The 22,561-nt window shown below is 34.9% G+C and overlaps 1 protein-coding gene and 1 long non-coding RNA gene across 3 annotated transcripts in view; both read right to left on the bottom strand.

Moving 5' to 3' along the window:
• Positions 1-22,561, bottom strand: part of RASAL2 (RAS protein activator like 2) — a 246,775-nt gene that overhangs the window by 211,668 nt on the left and 12,546 nt on the right. The window lies entirely within an intron of this gene.
• LOC120617632 (uncharacterized) lies at positions 17,821-21,148 on the bottom strand. Its single transcript, XR_005656980.1, has 2 exons — positions 20,564-21,148; positions 17,821-19,240 (listed from the first exon to the last, which is right to left on the bottom strand). It is a non-coding gene; the product is annotated as an uncharacterized LOC120617632 (long non-coding RNA).

The following is a 22,561-nucleotide window of genomic DNA, read 5'->3' on the forward strand; positions in this document are numbered from 1 at the left end:
ACTTCATCAAAATTAAAAATTTTTGTGCTTCAAAAGACATCATCTAAAAAATAAAAAGACAACCTGCAGAATGGAGGAAAATATTTTCAAATCATACATCTGAAAAGGTCTAGTATCCAGAATACATAAAAAATTCTTACAAATCAACAGTTTTTCAAAAGCAAACAAAGGTTTTGAATAGACGTTTCCCCAAAGAAGATATACAATGTCCTACAAGTACATGAAAAAGTACTCAGCATCATTAGTCACTAAGAAAGTTCAAATCAAAATCACAAAAAGTTACTACTTTATACCCACTAGGGTGGAGTATAATGAAAAAGACAGACATTAACAGTGTTGACAAAGATGTGGAAAATATAGAATCTAAAATATAGAATGTAAAATGGTAATTTTGGCACATCCTCAAAAAGTTAACCAGAGTTATCATATGACCCCAAAATTTCACTCCTAGCCATATACTCAAGAAAACTAAAAACGAGTCAACAAACTTGTTCATGAACATTTATATCAGCATTATTCATAAGTCAAAAAGTAGCAACAAACTACATATTCATCAATTGATGAATGTGGTATAGTCATCTAATGGAATATTATTAGTCATAAAATGGAATAAAGTACTGATACATGCTAAAACATGGGTGAATCTTGAAAACATTACACTGAGTTAAATAAGCCAGTCACAAAGTCCACACGATATGATTCTATATACATATGAAATGTACAGAATGGGCAATTCCACAAAGACAGAAAACAAAAGAGTGGTTGCCAGAGATTAGGGGAAGGAAAAATGGGCAGTGACTATTAATGCATAGGAGGTTTCTCTTTGGGGTGATGGATGTTCTAGAATTAGACAGAGGTACTGGTTGCATAAGTCATTGTGTAATATACTATAAACCACTTAATCGTGCATTTTTAAAGGGTGAATTTCATCTCAATTTTTAAAAATTATTTGAGAAAGAAAAAGAAAAACAATGCGTTTGAGATCTTTGTGAGTGATAACAGAAATAAATAAGAAAATAGCAGGATAGACACTTGGGGAAAACTTCACCTGTGTGAAACGAGGAACAAGAAGCCAGAGAAGCAATCAGAGAGAACATGGAGTTCATACGCCTGACAGAACGCCACAGTCGGCAGCGTCACATTCTTTCGAGAACTGATTCTGAGGGATGAACATGCTCAGCACGAGTCTCACTCAGTTTAAGTCCTCTCTCTTACAAAAGAAGCCTGGTTTCTAATCTATTCTCCTTCTCTATTTGGGGCCAGTTCTGCTCATTATTGAAAGCAATTAAGCTACCTTCTTTCAAAATGTTCCATAAGTCAGGTTTTCACTGTCTGACTGATCTTTTCTTCATTAGACAGCATTAGTAAATGTTTACTCAATCAATTTAATATAAATTGGGATCCTTTAATACCAACCTGATCCTGATCTCATTTTGTGAGTTTGGTTATTAAAAAAAATCTATTCTCCTGACTATTTTATGAAGTAGTAATTTTATTACTTTATTTTATTACATTATTGTGTTTCTTGTATCCTCTGCCCAAGTTTTACCATAGCTTTCAAAACCACAGAACAATTTTTCCAGAGAATGACTAGAAATATAATAAAAGTTACGATTATTTCAATTTTTGTTTTGAACACACTCATCCAGAGTGGTATTTCATGGAACATATGCAAAAGGGCAAAAAAGGAAAAAAAGAAAAAAAGAAGACTTTCTTATTCTTCAATAATTGTCTAATAAGTAAAAGCATTTTAGAAAAGAACAGGTGGATGTGTAAATCAGTATGTTTTGAAACGCTTTCCTTGCAACGCTTTGTTTTGTTTAATTTTATTTTCTAGGGCATCTGAAAACTTCTAGGCTGCAAGCAGACTGTCGGTCAGCCAAGACAGTGTCTTGGTACTACTTTGAAATAGGATATGCCAGGTCTACCCTCCCGTATTATGTGACTGGCCTAGTTAGAGGATATATATACACGATAGTCAGCGAGAAATCATCACATGAATGCTATGGTGTCATCATCTCATAAGCAATGTTTCTTGTAGCAATGATACACATGCTGAATTTAAAAGACTAAAATATGAAGGATAAAGAATTCAAAAATAAAACCAAAAATATCCAGAGTAGGAACAATTTGCACTATTTCATTCCAAATACTAAGCCATACAGGTTTAAACTTTCACTCTTTCAAAGCTATATTTTATTTTCCAAGAGTTTCTAAATTAAGTATTCTGTTGTTTATATTCCAAACTTCAAGTTATATTTTAACTTACTTGTTCCAGTATGATTAAGACTTTTTAAGGCTATATTCTGGCAATACAGAGCTCAAAGTAAATATTATCTAGTAATCTGAATTTAAGCCTTAGGATCTAGAAGTCATCAAGAGACATTTTATTATAATGCTTTTTAACAGTTGCATGTTATCTCATTTTCTATGACCTCAGAAATATTAGAATGAGGCCAAATATTGGAAACTGATACCTATTAAAAGAAGCGTCAGGTAAATTTTAAGGGAGAAATCCATTTACATATTTCCACAAAGAACAACTTGGGGATCTGAATTACAAGGGGAGAAAACATGGTACAAAGTAACAGGTGCTCCTAATGTTTTGAGAAAGTTGCCATGACACCAGAGGTTCTTCTATGGTAAGAATCACTACCACATATGGGGTAGCTACTATGTGCTAGATGCTACATATAAATTGTCTCATTTAATCCTTAAAAATATAATTTTTCCCATTTTACAAAAGAGGTAAAGAAGACTTATCAACTTCTTTGTTCAAAGATACACACAATGTTTGAGGAAGAGCAGGGTTTTCAATCCGAGTTGGTCTAATTCCAAAACCTATCCCTTCACTATACTATTATGCCCCACCCTCTGTTCTAAGGTAGGGTCAGAAGCGCAAATGCCAACAGGAGCCTTGCAATTGAAATAAAATGTATGCAGTGAGTTAAACAAAGAATAAGGTGGTTTTACAACCAAGCATACATACCCTGCCTATGTAACCTGGCTTCTTGATATATACTGAGCAAACATAACAAAGCAGCCAAACAAAATATGTCCACTGGCCATTAATATGCTGGACCCATGTAAAAAAAATAATAGTAACATTTTGAAATTAGCAAATGATGAAAAGCAACCCTAGTAAGAAAGCATTTTTTGAAAAATTAATGGTTTTCGTATGAGATGTATAGGGCTGAAACCACTCATCATTGAACAAGTCAATAAAAATACTATTTAAATGGGAACTCCTTTACTTTTGACCCTTATACACAAACTTTGTAGCAATAATAAATTGTATAGTAAAGCATCATTTAATATTGGCAGTCTCCTACTTTTATATATAGCATTCCAAAGATGCACTTGAAGTTTATGGACTAAATGACTTCCTGGTTTCTTCTAGCTCTAACTTTTTACAATTCTCAATAACAGGTATAATTTAAAGACATGTGAAGGGATTCTGGCAAATGGTGATGAAGACTTGGTAAGCACTAAATAGCTAAATAAAGCTGGCAAGGCTACACCTACATCAATTTGCAAAGGTTAATGTCAAACTTGTGTACAAACATATATTTTCATTTCTCTTAGATACTTAGGAGTAGAATGGCTGGATAATGTTATAATTCTGTAATTAACTTTTAAAAACTCTGCCAAACTATTATCCCAAATGGCCATACCACTTTACGTTCCCATCAGTAGTGTATGAAGGTTCCAATTTCTCCACATCCTCAACGACACTTGTAAATATATGACTTTTTGATTACAGCCATTCCAGTGGGTAAGAAATAATACTGTTGTTTTAACTTGCATTACTATAATGACTAATGATACTGGGCATCGTTAATAGGTGCTTATTGGCCATTTGTGTGTCTTTTTTGGAGAAATGTTGCAAGACTACTTCTTAAATTATTGTGTGTTTCCATCAGGAGATACACAGTACGATTATCTTTCTTTGGGGGATGTTATCAGCTATAGATACATAATCAATCAATTCATCAATTCATTCATTATTTTAAGTCTGTCATTCCCTCTTCATTTATTATCTGGAATATTTTGCCTATCCTTATGGCATGCCAGTCATTTTAGTTGTCTAATGCTCATTCAATAGCTGCACCATCAAAATCTAGCCAAACAGCTATTTAAATTAATTAGAATTAACTAGATTCCTGAGTTACACCAGCCACGTTTCAAGTGCACATTAGTGTCCACCATACTGCACAGCACAGAAACAGCACATTTCCATCACTGCAGAAATTTTTACTGGACAGTGCCATTTTACAGTATGTTTTTGAGAAAGGCTCAAGGGAACAATATTTGCTAGGTTCTTGCATATTCATAAAAAAGTATGTGCTGTTATACTTTAGGGTTAGTTTGTGCTGATACAGATGTTTTGGTTATACATGTTTTGTAGTTGTTGGCATTATTTCCTTGTTTGCTTATATTTTGAGGTTCATGAGAATATTTTATCTAGTTTTGTTATAAATATTATCTGAATTATTGGCTTAGATATCCTAGTTCTATTTTTATAAGAGAATTTAGGGAAATACAAAAATATGGAGCTTTTATCACCATTTTAAAAACAATTTTTAAAAACATCTCAGAAAATCTATAAAAGATGAAATATTTGAGGAACAAGCTTATGTAATGACCTGGAAAAGGTGAATTTACAATTTTAACTGTCCTAAAATAGGACAATACTTTTTTAAATGGAAAAATTACAAGTTGAACCATCTAAAGCAGAAACCAGCACCAACAGAACTCACAATGTTTACATGTTGGGGTTTGTAGCAGTTTCCAAATCCAGTTCAGTAATGGCCTTCTCTAGTCTAATTGTTTCCATTAGCTAATGAAGGGGAATAACCGCTGGTCTGACAATGGATAACTAAGTACCAGAGTGATCCTATTTGCATGTTAAATGTAATTTATTTTAAGTGCAACAGAACATCATTCAGACTGCATTATTTGATCAAATCTGCCTTCCATTAGGAAGGTGAGGGAAGAAAAGAAGACAGGAAAGGTGTTTAGTAGAATACAGGACTGCTCTGATTTCATATTAAGAAAGAAGAGCATCCTTTTAAAAGTAGTCACTTTGTGCCAGTTTGGCTCACAGAGAACATGGGAAAATATGGGAAAAAGTAAACACAATAAACACTATAAAAGGTAAATAACAAAATTAAGAGATGATAAGCAGAAGGAAACAGTGCCATAGTGGAAGAAGCAATGGCAGAAATACTGAGGTTAAGGAAAAATTAATTAAAACCACAGTTTTAGAATTTCTTGTATTAACAATGTGTACAACAAACAAACAAAAAAATCTATTTTATGGTACATGTTTTACTTAATCATATTTTGGTATGCTCCTTAATAGAAGAGGTTATAACTCCTACAAGTACCTAGTATATTATTCCCTTAAATATAGCAGATACTTGAAAAATATTTTAAGAACATAAACTCATTCTCTGTAATTTAGGAATCTGAAAGGCTTCTCGATTTTCACATATCTAGTACGCAATTTAGGAAATAGTTTAGACAGCTTATGTTCTAAAATAATCTAGCTCAAAAGGACATTTTTTCACTGGTTAAGATCATTCATTTGGCATAATACTCCCTAATGAAATACTTTTAATCATCTATATTTAAAGGAAGGGAGGTGAAAGGAGATGGGGAAGAAAGGGAGGAAAGAATATTTTGCCTTGTATAATCTCATTTATTTGCTAAAGGGAGCCTGTGTGTTCACACATATTTTAACGGTTCGTTCATATTTACTTACCCATTTTACTACTCACATAAACAAACTTAAGGAGAGTAGAATGGAAGGTAAAAGAAGACAATTAAAATATCCAATCCTCCTAACACAAAAATTCATAATAAAGCAATTTGAGTTGTCTATAACAAGCATCTACTTTGGCATAACTAATTTAGAGAAAGATTTAATTATAGCTGTAATTTGCAACTTCATAAATAATCAAAGTTGTATGAAATAAATGAACCAATCTTAAAACAGTTGGAAATGGCCAGAGGCTACTGCTGAAAGGAAGCATTTTAGGCTATTAAATAACTTTGGCATGCATACCAAGCCTTTATATAGACATTCCCACCCACAGCTTAGCCTGACATACACCATGCTGAGACCAGGTCTGTGTGAGAAAGGTTACTGCCACCCATCACTGTGAAAATTAATAGCTTTATAATAGCTGAAGAAATAAAGGTATGGCACAGCAACCTTGCAGCAGATATAATTTGCTACCAAAAAAGCATAGGCAAAATCCATTCATAACATTCTCTTCCCATGGCCACCTACAAGTTAATTCATTGTTCAAATGCCAAAGACAGCAGCAGGCACACATACTCAGCCAATAAGTCACCATTATAAAAGCTGCATAAACATTTCCAGCTCAATCATCTAAGAATAATAGAATGAGACGGGAATGTGTTTCCCAAGCACTTCAGCAATACAACTTGCAACAGCTTTAAAAGCGACATGATTGCAAGCAAAAATGGGCCCAAAAAATATATTGTGCCTTCTGGAATAATTTACATATCTCAAGTTTTCTCGAATTTTCTCTTTTGAATATCAGGAAAACAATGCAATATGATTAGAATTGGTAAGGATTCAATAGCTAAATAAAGCTTGCAGGGCTACATCAGTTTGCAATGATAATGTCAGAACCCCCTTAGGACTCCAAAGCTTGAGTATGAGGAATAAAAGTAAGAAAGAAAATTCCTCTCTATAGTGAAAAATCAAAGTGTAATCTGTCTCGTTTCCCAGAAGTACCTTGTAAAAGCCCTCCGAATACAAGTCCATGGGAATTGTGCATGTTCTTTCCAATAAGGAATTTATAAGATCTTGGTAATGATGACTACAAATATTACTAGATGACTAAAATTAATTTATTACAAATTTTCAATAATCAAATATTTTCAGAGTTACCTACTGTAGTGAAAACAAAACTATTATTTCTGTCACTATGAAAAAATGCTACTTTCTTAACCACTATACACTCTCTCTGCCTTCCTTCATAATGGAACCCCACTCAGCTGGGGCAGCGAGGCACCTGGCTGAGTTTTCCTTACGGCTGGGTGTGGCCGCATGTCTACACTCTGACTAACACGATTAAGTGGAAATGCATGCAGGACTTTCTGGAAGGTTGTGTACGTGTCACTGGCTCAACTGAAAGGTGGTCTTTCGGCCCTTTCCCCTTCCTCTTTGCTTCGACCTGGAATATTAACACAATGGCTGAGCTCCGCAGTAGTCTACAAGGTCAGCTTAAAGATGGTTCTTGGAAGACAAAAAAAATTTAGCTATTAAATAGTTGAAGGCCCTCCAAAAGGCCAGAAGCACATCAACAAATACACATTATATCTATGATATTAAAACTTCATGGTGGCATCTTGAGACTTTGCTTTTCCAGTCCAAGTGAAGAGCTTGCAAATACATAATTGCCAAAAATTGATGTCCTTTAATTAGGTAAATGTATAAACAAACTGTGGTATACCATACAAGGGAGCACTATTCTGCAATTAAAAAAATAAGCTATCAAGCCACAAAAAGACATGGAGGAACCTTAAATGCCTACTGCTAAGTGAAAGAATCCAGTCTAAAAAGGTTACATACTGTATTCTGAAAAAGAAAAAACTAGAGACAGTAAAAAAAATCAGTGATTACTAAAGATTCAAGGGAAGAGGGAAGGGGAGGAGGGATGAAGAGGTGGAACACGGCACTTTTAGAGCAGTGAAGCTATTCCATACGATAGCGTAATGGTGACTACATGACATTGTGCATTTGTCAAAACCCATAGAGCTGTACAACACAAAGAGTGAAACCCAACGTAAACTAGGGACTTCAGTTAATAACAACGTACCAATACTGGCTCATCAATTATAATAGACACGCCACACTAATGAGAGAAGAAATCGTGTGTGTGTTTGGAGGGTTGGGATATGGGAACTCTCTGTACTTTCTGAATAATTTTCTATAAACTTAAAGCTAGTCTAAAAAATAAAGTGCTTTTTTTAAAAAAAGAAAAGCTGTGGGTGGCGTGGCATGGGGGTTGTAATAAATGAAAGGTTGAGAAGCATTCATTGATCTAGTCTGAAAAGGGAAAGTCCAACTAATTAGGTTTTAAACTTCGATCAGCTTTTGGAGGTTTTAGAATAATGTAGAATTGGGATCGAATTCTGACATTTACTAATAAGATGACAAGCTCTTTAACCTCTTTCAGCACTGTAAAATGGAGGTAAAGATAACTCTTTACCAAATTGGTAATCAGAATGAAGAAGGGACTAATGGTAAGGAGTTACTTTAAAACTTCAAAAGCTCTTGTTATCACTCTGGATTTCTATTTTAAGTCAGAAGCAAAATATGTGTGTGTGGTGGTGTGTGTATTGTGTACAGTACAAGATACATACGCTCATATATATATATATATAAATAAACGGTATATCTGATTACAGAGATAATTAGATAATGACTAATTATAATACAAATCGATTCAATTTACTCTGCATCATCTAAAAATCACAATCAGAACACAATTTAAGGCTCGATTTTTCACAATGTGGTCCTCTAAAAAATTCCCTTATTCCTATCAGAAACAGAAAGAAATCTAAATAAATAATTTAAACCACTAAAGATTGACAATCTTCCAAAAAGTCATATATATTTTTTAAACCTATTCCCTAGTATCAGAAAAACAAACTTGCATTTCTTGTATTAAATATAAATCATAGTCTTCTGCTTCTTATTGTCACTTTTATCAACCTCATTTACCTCTTCTGTCCAATAATCTTCTCTCCTTTTTATTTATTATAGATCTGTAACATTAAATTTTTTTTTTTTTTGCAAAATGTCCAATGGAAAATGCTTTGTGTCCCACAAACAGAAGGTATTATATAATCTTAAAATTATAAATCAGCCAACCACTCTTATTATATTTCTAATGGATATTAAAAATAGCTAATACTTATATAGCATTTCCTAGGTGGCAGGTACTTTATAAACTAATTTGATTCCTTTGAGGTAAGTGTTATTATCGAATCTATGAAGGTGGCTAGATGCTGTGATCTTAGAGGGTATCAACAAAAGATTTTTATATAACTTCATCTCTATGTCATCTGACTGACAGTAAGACACAGTAACATAAAAATACATCCTAATTACAGAGCGCTTAGAATGTGAAAAAATGTTTGCAACTCAAAGTCTAAGGAAATAGGGCATTTCCATCCCATTTTAGAAATGAGGGAACTGATGAATGAAATGGTTATGCTACTTGCTAAAAATTATACAGCTCATAGATGTAAACTCACCACCACTATCCATTCTGAAGAGAGACCAACACAATGATATTTATGCTGCATTACAGAGAGAACATGCATGATAAAATCAGTTCTAATTCTTGACGCTATCCTAAAAAAGTATCTTGTAAAAAACTTTTACATGAGATATACCCAAATGAGGCATAAAAGAACCATCACTATGATAGCAATATACATATACATGAGTATATGATATCATTCATCTGACAATGTCTAGGATTTCCAGGAGAATTAGCTTATGACTTTAAAATGGTTATCAATTATTATTCTCCCCTTTTTATAAAGGTGACTGAAAGAGCTTCAGATTCCAAACGGGTTCCTTCCCTGTGTAGTCAAATGCAGACGTCAATTACCATTCTTCCATTCCTATGATATTTCTGAATACTTAGCTGACATATATAAAAATATTTAACCTATTTAACCTTAATTTTAATTTTGTCATTCACATGGAAAATATAAGAGTGACAGAAAATTTAGATTAACCAGCTTTAGAAGGTAATATGTAAATTTCCTCTCAATTGAATCTTGCCAATGACTTATTTCCTAGGACTGTATTTGGGAACTTACTTAAAGGGCATAACAAGTAGATGAAATGCATGATACTAGACTGATACTGGTTTGGACAAATCAGTTGAAGAAGAAACTCTGGGATTAATCAATTCATTATATGAGATGACAATTTTGAAATGCAAAGAGTCAGCTGGTTAACATTAAGTGTGCATAAAATAGTAAGCTCTAAATGGTGGGAATTAAACTTTGTTTTGCTTATCTAAATATTTAATAAAATGTAAGTTAATATTTTATAATTTTCAACAATGCACCTGGAGTGCTTCTGTAATAATAAAAGGTTGTGGGAGTTTTTTTGTTTGTTTTTTTTAGGACAGAGAAGAAAGGAAAGAAGGATAGAGGAGGAGAGGAAAGGGAAGGAAAAGAGAAGGAAGGAGGGAAACAGGGAGAGAGAGAAGGATCAAAAAGGAAAGAAAGGAGGGACGAAGGAAAAGGAGGAAGGAAAAGGAAGGCGGGAGATTAAAAAAGGAAGGACAGACACAGCTTCAGAATTAGACACGCCTGGGTTCAAATTTCAACTGCATTATTTAAGAGATGTGTGACCACGGGCAAGATACTTAATCTTTTCAAACATATGTTTTAGAGAATATCACCTGTGTTATAAAAACGTTTATAAGGATTAAATGAGAAAAATAAGTGTCTAATATACACTAGCTAACACACTAAAGGGTCATTAAATATTACTCGTCTTCTCCCTCTTCCTTCTCCATAGCTAACAGGGGTAGGAACACAACCAGCTCCTCTCCTGAGTGCTTCAGAGTGGGAGAGAAGCGAGTGCATCTGTTTCCAAAATGTCTTTGGCAATCCAGAAGAGCAGAAATGGTGAATAAAAATGGTACCCACACTAGACACATCACATATTTTTATTTAGTGAGAAAGGTAAGTATTTGGTATTGGTTTAACCAAATCATCCAAGTCACAGCCATGATATTTTTGACCACAAACAAATCATTTCACAAAATCCTTAACTCTGCCGTTGACTATTTTGAAGGTGAAAGTATTTGACTATTTGAAATTGTCGGTCAGCATCTAAAGCTGACTCTCTTCCTAAAAGCGCTGACAAGATTTTTCATTCTGTGAAATAAAACTCCCAAACTTTCAGAAAGCCATTTAAAAATTAACAAAGCTTAATTAATCCCCAACATTATTCTCTACTATATGTCCCAAAATATAGAAGCATAACAATAGAATGTTGTTAGCAAGAAGAGGAAAAAAGGGAATGGGAGTATATGTGCCTTAGAAATGTTCCAGAAAATCTGCTTAGCCAACAGTAAAAACCATGCAACGTTCCACAGAAAAACAACAGAGGGAGACAACAGAACTCACTTCAAATGCTCAATCCTTAACGTCCTTAAAAATGCAGTAATTGGAAGAAAGAGAGCAGAGGAAAAAATAACTTCGATTCTGGGAGCAGAAACGGAGCAGCAAGGAGGGGGAGGTTTTATCTCGGTCCCTGAATTCATTCTAAAGTTCTTACTAAGAAAGGATCATATATCTATATGAATCCCCTCTGCAAAAGTTTATTCATCGAATTTCGAAAAAAGAAAAACAAATCTTGAAACCAAGTCATAAACGTTAGAATCTCAGATTCTGAATAAAAGAAAAATAAATTCCTTCTCTAGGATTAACTGCAGCCTACTGTCTCAAAATGTGGGAAATGAGAGTTAAAACCCTTTGGATTTAAATTATCCAATGATTTCCACTGTATTCAGAATGAAAATACCCGCCATAACCCCAAAGGGCCCTAGGTTGTGGCTCCCACCTACTGCTCCCATTTCAGCCCCACTGCGTGCAGGCAGAGCCACAGACCAAGTTCTTGGAACTGTCAAGCTCGTCTTCACCCACAGCTTTGCACAGGCTATTCCCACTGCCTGGGAAGGGCTGGACCTTCAGGTCTCAATTTAAACATATCTCCTCAAGGGAACCTTTCTTGGCTGCCTTATCTTTTAATTTTGTAAGGAAAATGAGTAACTAAGGTTTATTGAAGTAAACCTTAGAAGGTAAATGAAGGTAACTAAAATTTATTGAGTATCTAAGAGTTACTCGGCAACCCTTCACATGATTTCCATTTACTCTTCACAATAAACCTCAGAGATGGGTACTATTCTTACAGATGAGGAACTGACTCGGAGATTAAACAGCTGGTCCAAAGTCACACAGGTAATATATAACAAATATTCGAGCCCAGATTTGTCTAATCCCAAACCCACTATATTTCTGCTGCACAATATTGTCTCTCGTTCAAACAGAAACTATCTCACTAGGAGGAAATGCTTAATTAAATACAACGCTACAAAAAGGAGAATAGTTTACATAAAGATTTATAAACTGACAGCCTGGATAATTAATTCTGTATTCAGAACTCTCACTTGGTATCTGTATTTCTTTTATGTGAGCAATCAGCTAACCAGAATCATTAAAGGAACAATGGCTATCCTCCTAAGACTTGAGAGCTCGTATGATCTACTTAAAATGCTGCTATCTCTCCTCTATGCTTTATACACTTGGTATAATAGGTAGATCAGGCAGTTAAATTACAGAATTTCTATAATTTATGCTAAGGTGTTCAACTAATACATACTCAGGAATGGAAGATTTCTTGGTTGTTTTTTTAATGAAGAGACAAGGTTTTTAACATTCTCCAATTAAGGTGAATAAACTGAAACAATACTGAGGTGACGTTAATTTGAAAAAGCAATTCACAAGCACTTTGTTAATATATTTTACCTTGGTTTCTCGTTTCCATATGTGCCTAACTTCCCCAACTAGGGCTGTAACTACAGAAGGCAGAGCCTTTAACCTACTCAAGTCCATGACACCTTGCAGTGGAAGAACTCAACATATTTTTTAAATGCCAATTATTAGAAAAAGAAACCAATTTTATTTTATATCCCCTGCTCAGTTTTAAAATAGGTCCACAAACTTTTTAGCATTTCTTCCATTAAAATACGAATCCTAATTCTCTCCTGTTAAGGGTGGTTGGGTGTCATGACTCCCTTTTAAGGAAAAGAAGGTGGAAGTAACTTCATATAATTTCTAAGACTATGTCGTAAAAGGCACTGCCCCTCCCTCCTTGCTCCCTCTTTTGGATCACTCACTCTAAGGGACACAAGCAGCTATGTCCCGAGAACACTCCAACAGCTCTACAGAGAGGTCCACGTGGCTGGGGACTGAGGCTTCCTGCCCACAGCCAGTCCGAAAGTGAAGTCTAACAACAGTCCTGAGAGTGAGCATCACCCTGCCCCAAACACAGCTTCAGATGGATGACTGCGGCCTGGCTGACATCATGGCTGCAATGTTATGACACCCTGAGACAGAACAACCCTGCTAACTGGCTCCTGAAATTCTGCCCCACACAACTGTGTGAGACAATACATGTTCACTGTTGCTTTAAACTGCTAAATTTGAGGGGTCTGTTATACAGCAATAGATAAAGAATTAAGAAATCTCTCAATTATTAAATTCCACACAATATTTCTTATAAACATCTGCCTCAAAATTTTCCTTCCCAGTACTCATCAAAATCTTGGGGAGCAAGGTCGCTATTTATTTATAAAAGCCCCCCCCGCCATGCTCCTGTACACCTCCCTCTGATTTGACAATCACTGATAAAGAACATAATTATCTGAAAATAAATGGAGTGCCCTTTAAGTGTTGAGTACGGTAAGAAAGATAAGGGGCTTTGCCTGACTTAGACGGCACCCAGGCTCTGCTAGGACCCCTGGCTGGCATGACTTACGTACACCTTACAGGACTGCCCTACACTCTTTCACAGAAGTGAGAGTTCTGAATACAGAATTAATTATCCAGGCTGTCAGTTTATAAATCTTTATGTAAACTATTCTCCTTTTTGTAGCGTTGTATTTAATTAAGCATTTCCTCCTAGTGAGGACAGGCTCTCATAGGGGGCAGGGCAAGAGCCCTACCCAGAACTTGTATGGAAACTCGAATACACTGAAGAGCCTAATTACATATAAGACAAATGTTTTAGAGAGTAAAACATTTAAGTAGAGCAACTTAAATTATCCCTTCCCCCAAACATGTCTCCACCCAAAAAGGAAGGAGAAACAGCCAAGAACATAGAGCTGTTTTCTAGTGGCACTTTTTTAGATTAAGTGAATAATCTTCTGTACACATGCCACATTCAAGTCTGTCCTGCTGTTCAGAGGGTTGCCAGGTTTACTGGTGGCTGATACAATGAGACCAAAGTGATTATGAAAAGGCAAATGACAGGTGTTTTGTTTCATGTCATTTAGACCCCTCCCCGCAACTCCTCGCAAAAAAAAAAAGAAGGCAAAGTCCTTAGGAAAGTTTACTAAGGAGCTGGAAGGTGAGGAAGAGAAGGGACATAGTAAGAGGAAGATGACAAATGAAACACTGAGCTCTAACAGACACCAAATTATACCAAATTACATTCTTAACTCGTGGATTTCACTTTCCTGCCCCAAACTCTTACAAAATATCATAAATTTCCGAATTGCAAAAAGTAAATGAAAGTAACATAAAAGTTGTACAAATCATACAGTTACAGCATTCATTCTCTAAACCTCGAGAAAAATTCATCCTGCTGTTCAAATTCTATCTCCAAGTTAAACACCAGAGAGATAGCTCCCCACTTTACACAGGTGTCATTCATCAATTCAGCACTGGGGAACTGGTTCTACTGTAGTACTGAACTGTTACTTAAAGTTGTTAATCTTCTCTTTTCTTAAGCACCTATCTACACTGTGAAAATAATGCTCATCGCAAAAATTTCAGAATCCAAAAATTCACATTCTCCCATATTTCGACCTTAGTTCTATTCACCAGATGTAATGGTCCTCAGGTTTCTTGTGTATCCAATTAGAAGTTATTGTGTATTCAATTAGAAGTTATTTACTTTTCACATGCTTGTATTCTGTTTACTTCTGAAGGGAGGAGTCATGTTTTATATTTATCTGTACCCCACCTGGCACCTTGCATATAGCAGAAAACAAATATTTGTGGATTTAATTGTGACTGCAAAGTACCTGCTGTTTATTTGTTCCTGGAATTAACAACTCCAATAAACAAAGTTTGCTTGTTTGCACACTTTTCATATAATCTGAAATAAATCTACTAAACTCATGTCACAGTGTCCACAAGATAACTGGAACTAAAAACATAAGCTATATATTTAAATACAATAGTAAAGTATTTGATCCTGCTGGAAAACAATCTTAAGTGTCCCACATGGTATCTTATCACAGTAACACTGCATATCTGGAAATGTTATCTAGTAATTTATATTATCCTCACTTATGACCTATTCACTTTTACATTACAAACAACACTAACAAACTTGCTTATCTGATCTGCAAGCCTGCAGAAGATCAGAAAGAAATAAAAAGGGAGTGATTAAAACTGGTATGCTACGCTGACAGTGGGATGTTAGATTTTAAAAAGCCTCCAAATGAAGAGACAAGGACCAGAAAAGGAGATATAAAGACTCAAGAAAAGAATGGTCTGATCGGCATTTTTATATAGGGATAAGCAGTCTCACCATGTTGAAACCCACTGAGGGCATTCTAGTAGAATGTCATCGCTGATTTTTATAAATAAGTTGAGGTAATGCGGCATTAGCGGCTAAGAGTTCAGGCTCTGTGGTCAGATTGCCCAGAAGTTACTGTCACATTCTGCCACTCACAAATCATGTGATCTTGGAAAAATTAAAATTAGTTTACTTCCCTGGGGATAACTAACCTAATCCTTAGTCTAAAGATACTAATATCTAATTAGTGGACAAATAAGGAAATAAAATAAAATTTCAGTTTAATGCCCAGTTTCTGTAAAAACCATCACCACTACTACTCCCAACAGTTATAAAGAGAATGTTAAATTAAGTTCGGTGTATACTTTCCAAGAGGCAAAAAAACGAATTCGAATATTCCCATCCAAGAAGCTTGCCCTTAAAGGGTCTTGGCACTTAATGGGTTATGCTCTAATTATCTGGAAATTTAATTATATAAATTCATCTCGTAGCCTGACAAAAAATACTATTTGCAATTGGGTTTTAAGTGTAAAAAAAGAAAAAGGGAGGAAGGAACCTATGACAGGTAAAGCAAAGTCAGAAGACCAAGATTAATATTTGATTATATCTGCCCAATAAGGTGAAGAAAAAAAATCTTTAGCCTTGAGGTTTTTTCCCACAAAGGTAACATCCAAAGATTGGAACTAACTCCGATGTACTAGATGCGACATTTGGCTTCTTTATATTTCCCATATGAAAAACTACTCAAGTCAATATACACTGCAGTCAAGACAGTGTTCAAGATTAGACTTACACAAAATATACAAAAAAATAATAAATTCTCACACAAAGAGGCAATGTGGTCGAAGGTACATTCCATTTCCTCTGTAACCTTGAGTTTCATTTATTTCCTCTATGTAGTTCAAATGAAATTTCAAAAAGATGTGCTCTTTCCAAATAATCTACCCTTGAAATTTTACAAATCAGAGAAAGCACTATTAATGACAGAAACGAATGCTGTATCATGATTACTTGCTACCTGGGGATGGAAAGAGTTAGTGCTGTTTTTGTTATTCCCACAGGTAAAAAAAAAAAGGGACTACCGCTTCTTTATGCCTTTAAATGCTCCAATTCAGAAGAGAAGCATTTCTCATGCTGCCTAATTTTTAAAAGTCTGTATATGTCACTAAAACTCGACAATTCAAAGCCAAGAGAAAACACTGAGCTTAAACATACTTAAATACACTATAATTGAGTACTGGATAACAGTGGTTGTTAGAAGGAAAGTTACTTTAAAAAATATAACCTTTGATAAGACCACTATACCCTGCTATCTGTGACACATCTGGAAATAAAATTGATCAAAGAAGAGTAGACTCAACCTATAATCTACAGGTCATACATGACTGAGGGGAAAAGTAGCCATAAAATGAAGGACCAAAGAATGAAAAATAGTCCTAATTTCCTAGCTGCTCTAAGTGGATGTTTGCTTCTCTTGCACTGAAGGCCGGGCCTAAGTCAAACCACTGAGTCAGTTTTACTCAGAGTCATGAGGAGGCAGACTGCATATGACAGCATGCTGTGTAATGTATGACACATCCTATTTCTGAGCACAGACATAAAACATTAAACAATGTTAACAAAAGTCATTATGGGGACTGAATGAATGAAAATGTTCCCTTCTTCTCTTCGCTCCCCACAGCATCTCCCATGGATTATGAAGAACAACTTTCAAATGGTAATGAAAGTAGAAATCCCTTTAAGAGGCAGTTGGGTCATAAAATATACTTACTCTTGAAGGTTGCCCACATTTTTATTTAAGTAGATTTCGACTGAGAGAATTTTAATAAACTATTCAACACGACTACTTGCACATGGCTAAATTTTTTTTAAGTGAACAAAAAAGTCCACCCTAAAAGAATGGTGTTACTTTCCATCTTACTCACATAGAGTATACAAACACAGTGCATTGCCCATCCCAGCTGGTCAATAATATCATACAGCAATACTGTTGGACTATAGAATTTTGACTCTATCTTGCTATGCCAACCTAGTGAACTAATTGGACCCATCTTTCTACTTACAGTATTTATAGTCTACAACCTTTAAAATTATATATTTTATATCTTTGCATGTGTTTGAGACTTACCATGTTGACCAGACTATAGGTTATTTGAGATAGGAACCATGACTTCTACTTTCAAGTATAGAGTACAAGTTAAAAGCACAGGATCTGGAGCCATACCACCTGGGTTCAAATGGAAGCTCCACCATTAGCTTTGTGACCTTGACCAAGATATTTATTTACCTTCCATACGACTCAGTTTTCTCATCTGCAAAATAAGGATTATAGGATATGGTTGTTGTAAAAATCACAGGAGTAATAAATTCTGAGTACCTGAAGAAGTGTCTGGCACATAGTAATCACTATAAAATTTTAGTTATTACAATTATCTGAATCCCCTATAATACTTAGCACCAAGCCTTAGTCCTTTACATGTTCAAGTATTTGCCAACTGGCTAAAACATGTACAACTGTATCAATGATATAATTTCCCTCATCACCGCCATAATAATTTATGGACAATGAAGTGTCTACTGTTCAAGAATGCCTTTCTTAACTGGAAATAGTCGAGACGGTTTGCTCATTTAGTCTAATATATAGCATCATATATCCCTACTTTCCAATCTAGTGTTAGAGCACTTTTCATACATAGTTTTTAAAAGCAAACTACTATGATATAAAACTTTAAATACATTGTTATATTTTTTGTGTAGTAGGGAGACTGTCCCGAACCCAATCCAGTATCTCTGTAACTCTAACTCACAAGACAATACAGTCCTAAGAACTTTAATTCATGAGATGTTTGGGTTAGCAAACATTTACACCATGGGTAGGAGAGGTGTGAGAAAAGTAATTGGTAATAAAACTAGAATCACAGCCTTCTAAAAACTAGTGAGGAAGATGATACTGCCATGAAAAGGATGCAGATGTGTATGCCGGAGAGTTTGTGGAGAAGGAATTGGAAAATAACTCCTAAAGCACAACACGGATTCTTCAGTTGTTTGTTCTAACCTGCTCGACAGTCCCAGCTACTAAGCATGAGAGAGCAGGAAACCTGGGGCAGTCCAATTTTAGGTTGGTTAGAATATCACAAACGTTATCGGAATATAGAAAAGTTTACTGTTATTCTTTTGAAAAATAATTTAAGCTCTTAATTTCAAAAGCAAAACAAAATATAATACTTTTAGAGACATGTTTAATACAGTTTAAAAAAAAGTGTGTTGTTAAAACCACAATGAGATACCACTTCACACACATTAGAAGGCTATTATCAAACAAAACAAAATGAAACAACAAAAAACAAATAACAAGTGTTGAGAAGGATGTGGAAAACTGGAATCCTTGCGCATTACTGGTGAGAATGTAAAATGGACAGATAAATGGATAAACAAAATGTGGTACATACATACACGAGAATATTATTGTTTTAAAAGGGAAGCGCATTGTGACACATACTCTATGAACACATGTCTATGACGTGCTGGAAAAGTTAAAAGTACAGGGACAGAGATCAGATCAGTGGTTGCCAGGGGCTGGGAGTGGGAAAGGGGGACTGAATATAGGGGACATGAGGCTACCTTCTGGGATGATGGAAATATTCTCTACCTTGCCTGTGAAGGGAATTTACAGTAAGGTTTTTATATTTTAAATCGAGGCCAATTTTGGAAAAGCTGTAAAAGAACAGTATGAGTGAGAGAGTATCATGAAGTAGGGACCAGACGGCAAGTTGAAAGCGCAGCTTACCCGTATTTCTTCAGCCCAATAGGAACTAAAATGTAGTCTTTCGAAGCCTTACAGTACTTTCTAGCCTGCTTAAACAAACATTAGATGATCAAAGCCGTGAATTTTTATAAAATTCAAGTCCAAGTTGCATCCTCAGGAGAAACCAATAAATAAAATTAACACTATAACTACACGTCAGCTTTGTATTATATCTCTCAAAATCTAATTCTTCCCCTATCCCTCAGTGATAACTTTTTTTTTTCAGTTATTGGTATATAATTGACATCCATCACTATGTAAGTTTAAGGCATATAGCATATTTAATTCTTAAATTGAAAATAGATATCTTTTTCTTCTCTGCCTTCACAGATCTCCTGATTTAATCATCTTAAACAGGAGAGCAGTACATATAACATGTTGAATCTTCTGAAAATGGAGATCTCAAACTTTAATGTGCATCCAAATTATCTGTGTGCTTGTTAAAATTTAAATCCTAGGCACGGTTCCGAGATTTTGATTGGTGGGAGATGGGGCAGAAAGAGTCCAGGGATCTGCATTTTTAACAAGCATTCGCAGAGATTCTTACACAGATGGTCTGAGGGACTCAATTTTAATAATAAGGGACGAAAGGTTGAATTTGGCACCAATGTTATATGTGATCACGAAATCTAGGATTCTTTATCCACATCTGTGGTATTTCTTACCACTAGCCTCTGGTCAACTTGATTATGACTTAAAGATAAAATTAAATTTTAAATAATACACAATTAAATGGTCCAGAGTAGTGTGTGAGCAAAGAAATGGAAATTAGATACTACAGATTCATTTTATGAATAGCCAGGCTAAAAAATTTGACAAATCGGTATCACTAATTCTTCCCTTATGCAAAGACTACACTTATCCCGGTTATAATTTTATATATTATAATGTATGCCAAAATATAAATAGAACTGCACTGGTTATAAAAATTCTAGCTCTCCAATATAGGTTTTTCATGCACCACAGAGATACTTCTTTCTGACAACAGTACAGTCAGTTCAGGAGTCATTTGTTTTGATTCATTTTCTTCCTGGATGCGCATTAAGATGACGTACTAGGATGCAAACAGATAAGTGACTTCTCGTGTCATTTTTGACACCCAATCATTTTTACTGCATTCCTACTACAGTCTTCATTCCTGAAGACCTGAAAATATCATTTAAACAAGCAGCATGTCGATTTCATTTTCTCCATTTTTGACTTAAGCATAGTTAAAGCAGACAGCATCATTTTCTTTTTGATTCAAAGTGTCTCCCAAAATACTTAAGTTTTTCAACTGATGTTGGCTTTACAAAACAAATGAACAGTCTCATACCTGTCTAGACAATGACAGGATTGCTGATAAAGCACACTAATTTTGTCACACTCACCTAAAATTCCAAAACAATTCAGTTGAACATTTCATGAGTCTCAGGCTGGTGGCACATCATTGATTTTTCTCAGCAGGTAACAACAGGAGTCAGCTCCATGGATTCTATGCTCCTCTGAGAAGACTCAGGGTGCCCTTTTTCTTCAAGGTACAGAATACCATAAATAAAAATGAGGCAGTCCTAGAGCCAGGCTTAGCTTTTAAAGAAAATCTATCTCCAAAAAGCTTCCAAAGAACCCCAGAAATGAAAAACAGTATCAGGAAGACTAAAACCAAAAATGAGATAAAGTTAGTGAAAAATGCTGTAAGATAAAAAAGCAGGGCTGGATGTTTTGTTTCCTCTTTTGTTTTGTTTTAAGCTATGAACAGAGAAACATGACCAAAGCAGAGAGAAGCCTAGGGTTTTGGGGAAAAGAATACAATGACAACAAATGAGAGAAAGCAGAACTACTTGATTTCTCTTAGTACAAAGTAGATGGAACACTGGATTTGAGTCTCTAACTCTGAGCAAGTCGCAACCTGCTTTAAACTCAGTTTCTTCATCTATACCTTTTCTATGTCACAAAGTTCACAAAGTTGCTATGAGGAACACGAAATGTATGTCATACATGCCCAAGAGCTACACATTTTGAAAAAGGAACATTAAGAGGAAATTAGAAAAAAGAGATTAAAATTTTATTCGCAAAATTTCTGAAGGTGACTTACATAAAGAAAATGTTGTACTGATTTTTCATAAAGCAGTTACAGGGAGGTCTCAGAAACAAGAAACCAGTAAGTCTGATGACACCTGAAAAACTTGAAAATGTATTATAAATAACAAGTGATTTGTGAAAAGATGGGGAAAGGAGGTTACTGGAATCCTGCTCTGACTCTCTGGAATACATTAAAAGAACCTGAAAGACTCATATTCCAGATCTTAATTGCGCTTTATTTATAAGAACTTGCTATTTGCTTCGCTCGAGGTATATTTTATTTTTAAATATATGTAAGTTTATTTTAAAATGCAGTTACTTGGAAGACACATTTAAGGGCTTTTTTAACTAAAATATGAAAACATCATACAATGTTAAACAAAATGGGTTAGAGTTCATCTCGAAAATTGAACCTGATTGAGATGGTTCAGTCAAAACATCAAAAAGATTACTATTTATTGCAGCATCATTTACTTTATTACTCAAAGATTCCCAGTTAACTCTATTAGAGAAAGTTAATGAGAATATCAGGAGGACACAGTACACCTAAATGTTTATGTCCCTAATAACAGATATACTGTATTAAATCATCTTTAAAGATGAATTGATCGGAACGTAAAACTGTAACTCACTTCCCACTGCTAAACTGCCCACAGCTCAAAAGAATCAGAGATCTTGAAAAACTACAATCTATTAGTAGGAAAGAAGTTAGAGTTCAGAGCTGATTCACACAGGTTACTGTGTATGAATCATGCTTTAAGTGTCTGAGACCTTGAATAAGTTTAAATTATGAAGTTTAAATTATGAAGCATATGCACCATAAGGATAACCAGGTTCAAGAGAAACTAAGACAAAAGCAAACCAAGCCCACCAAGAAGCCATGGTCCTGGCTTTTAGAGAAAAATATGTGAACTCTACGAATATCCTAAAATAGGATATTTTAGACTGGCTAAGCTGTGATCAATGTTTGGGTTTACTTGGTTTTATGAAAGTGGATTCTCTTTTCATAATTACTGATATTAAATCGAGAGACGTTTGAAACATAAATAGTAGAATAAATAAAGCTATGCCTCAAATGAATACAACTCATGGTTCTTAAGACTGTACGGACTCTTAATTCTGGCATTCTCACTGACTGGATTAAACATAAATAATGAGCCTAGAATGTCATGATTTTATAGGAAAAAACTATTTTCATATTTTGTATTACTGCTAAAAATACATAATTAGATAGCTAACAGACTTTAACTTTTTTAAATATAGATGTATTCACACCACTCACCCACCTACAGCTGTCTCATGTTGTC

Source organism: Pteropus medius, unplaced genomic scaffold (genome assembly GCF_902729225.1).
Source record: "Pteropus medius unplaced genomic scaffold, Ma_sr-lr_union100, whole genome shotgun sequence".
Lineage (NCBI taxonomy): Eukaryota > Metazoa > Chordata > Mammalia > Chiroptera > Pteropodidae > Pteropus > Pteropus medius.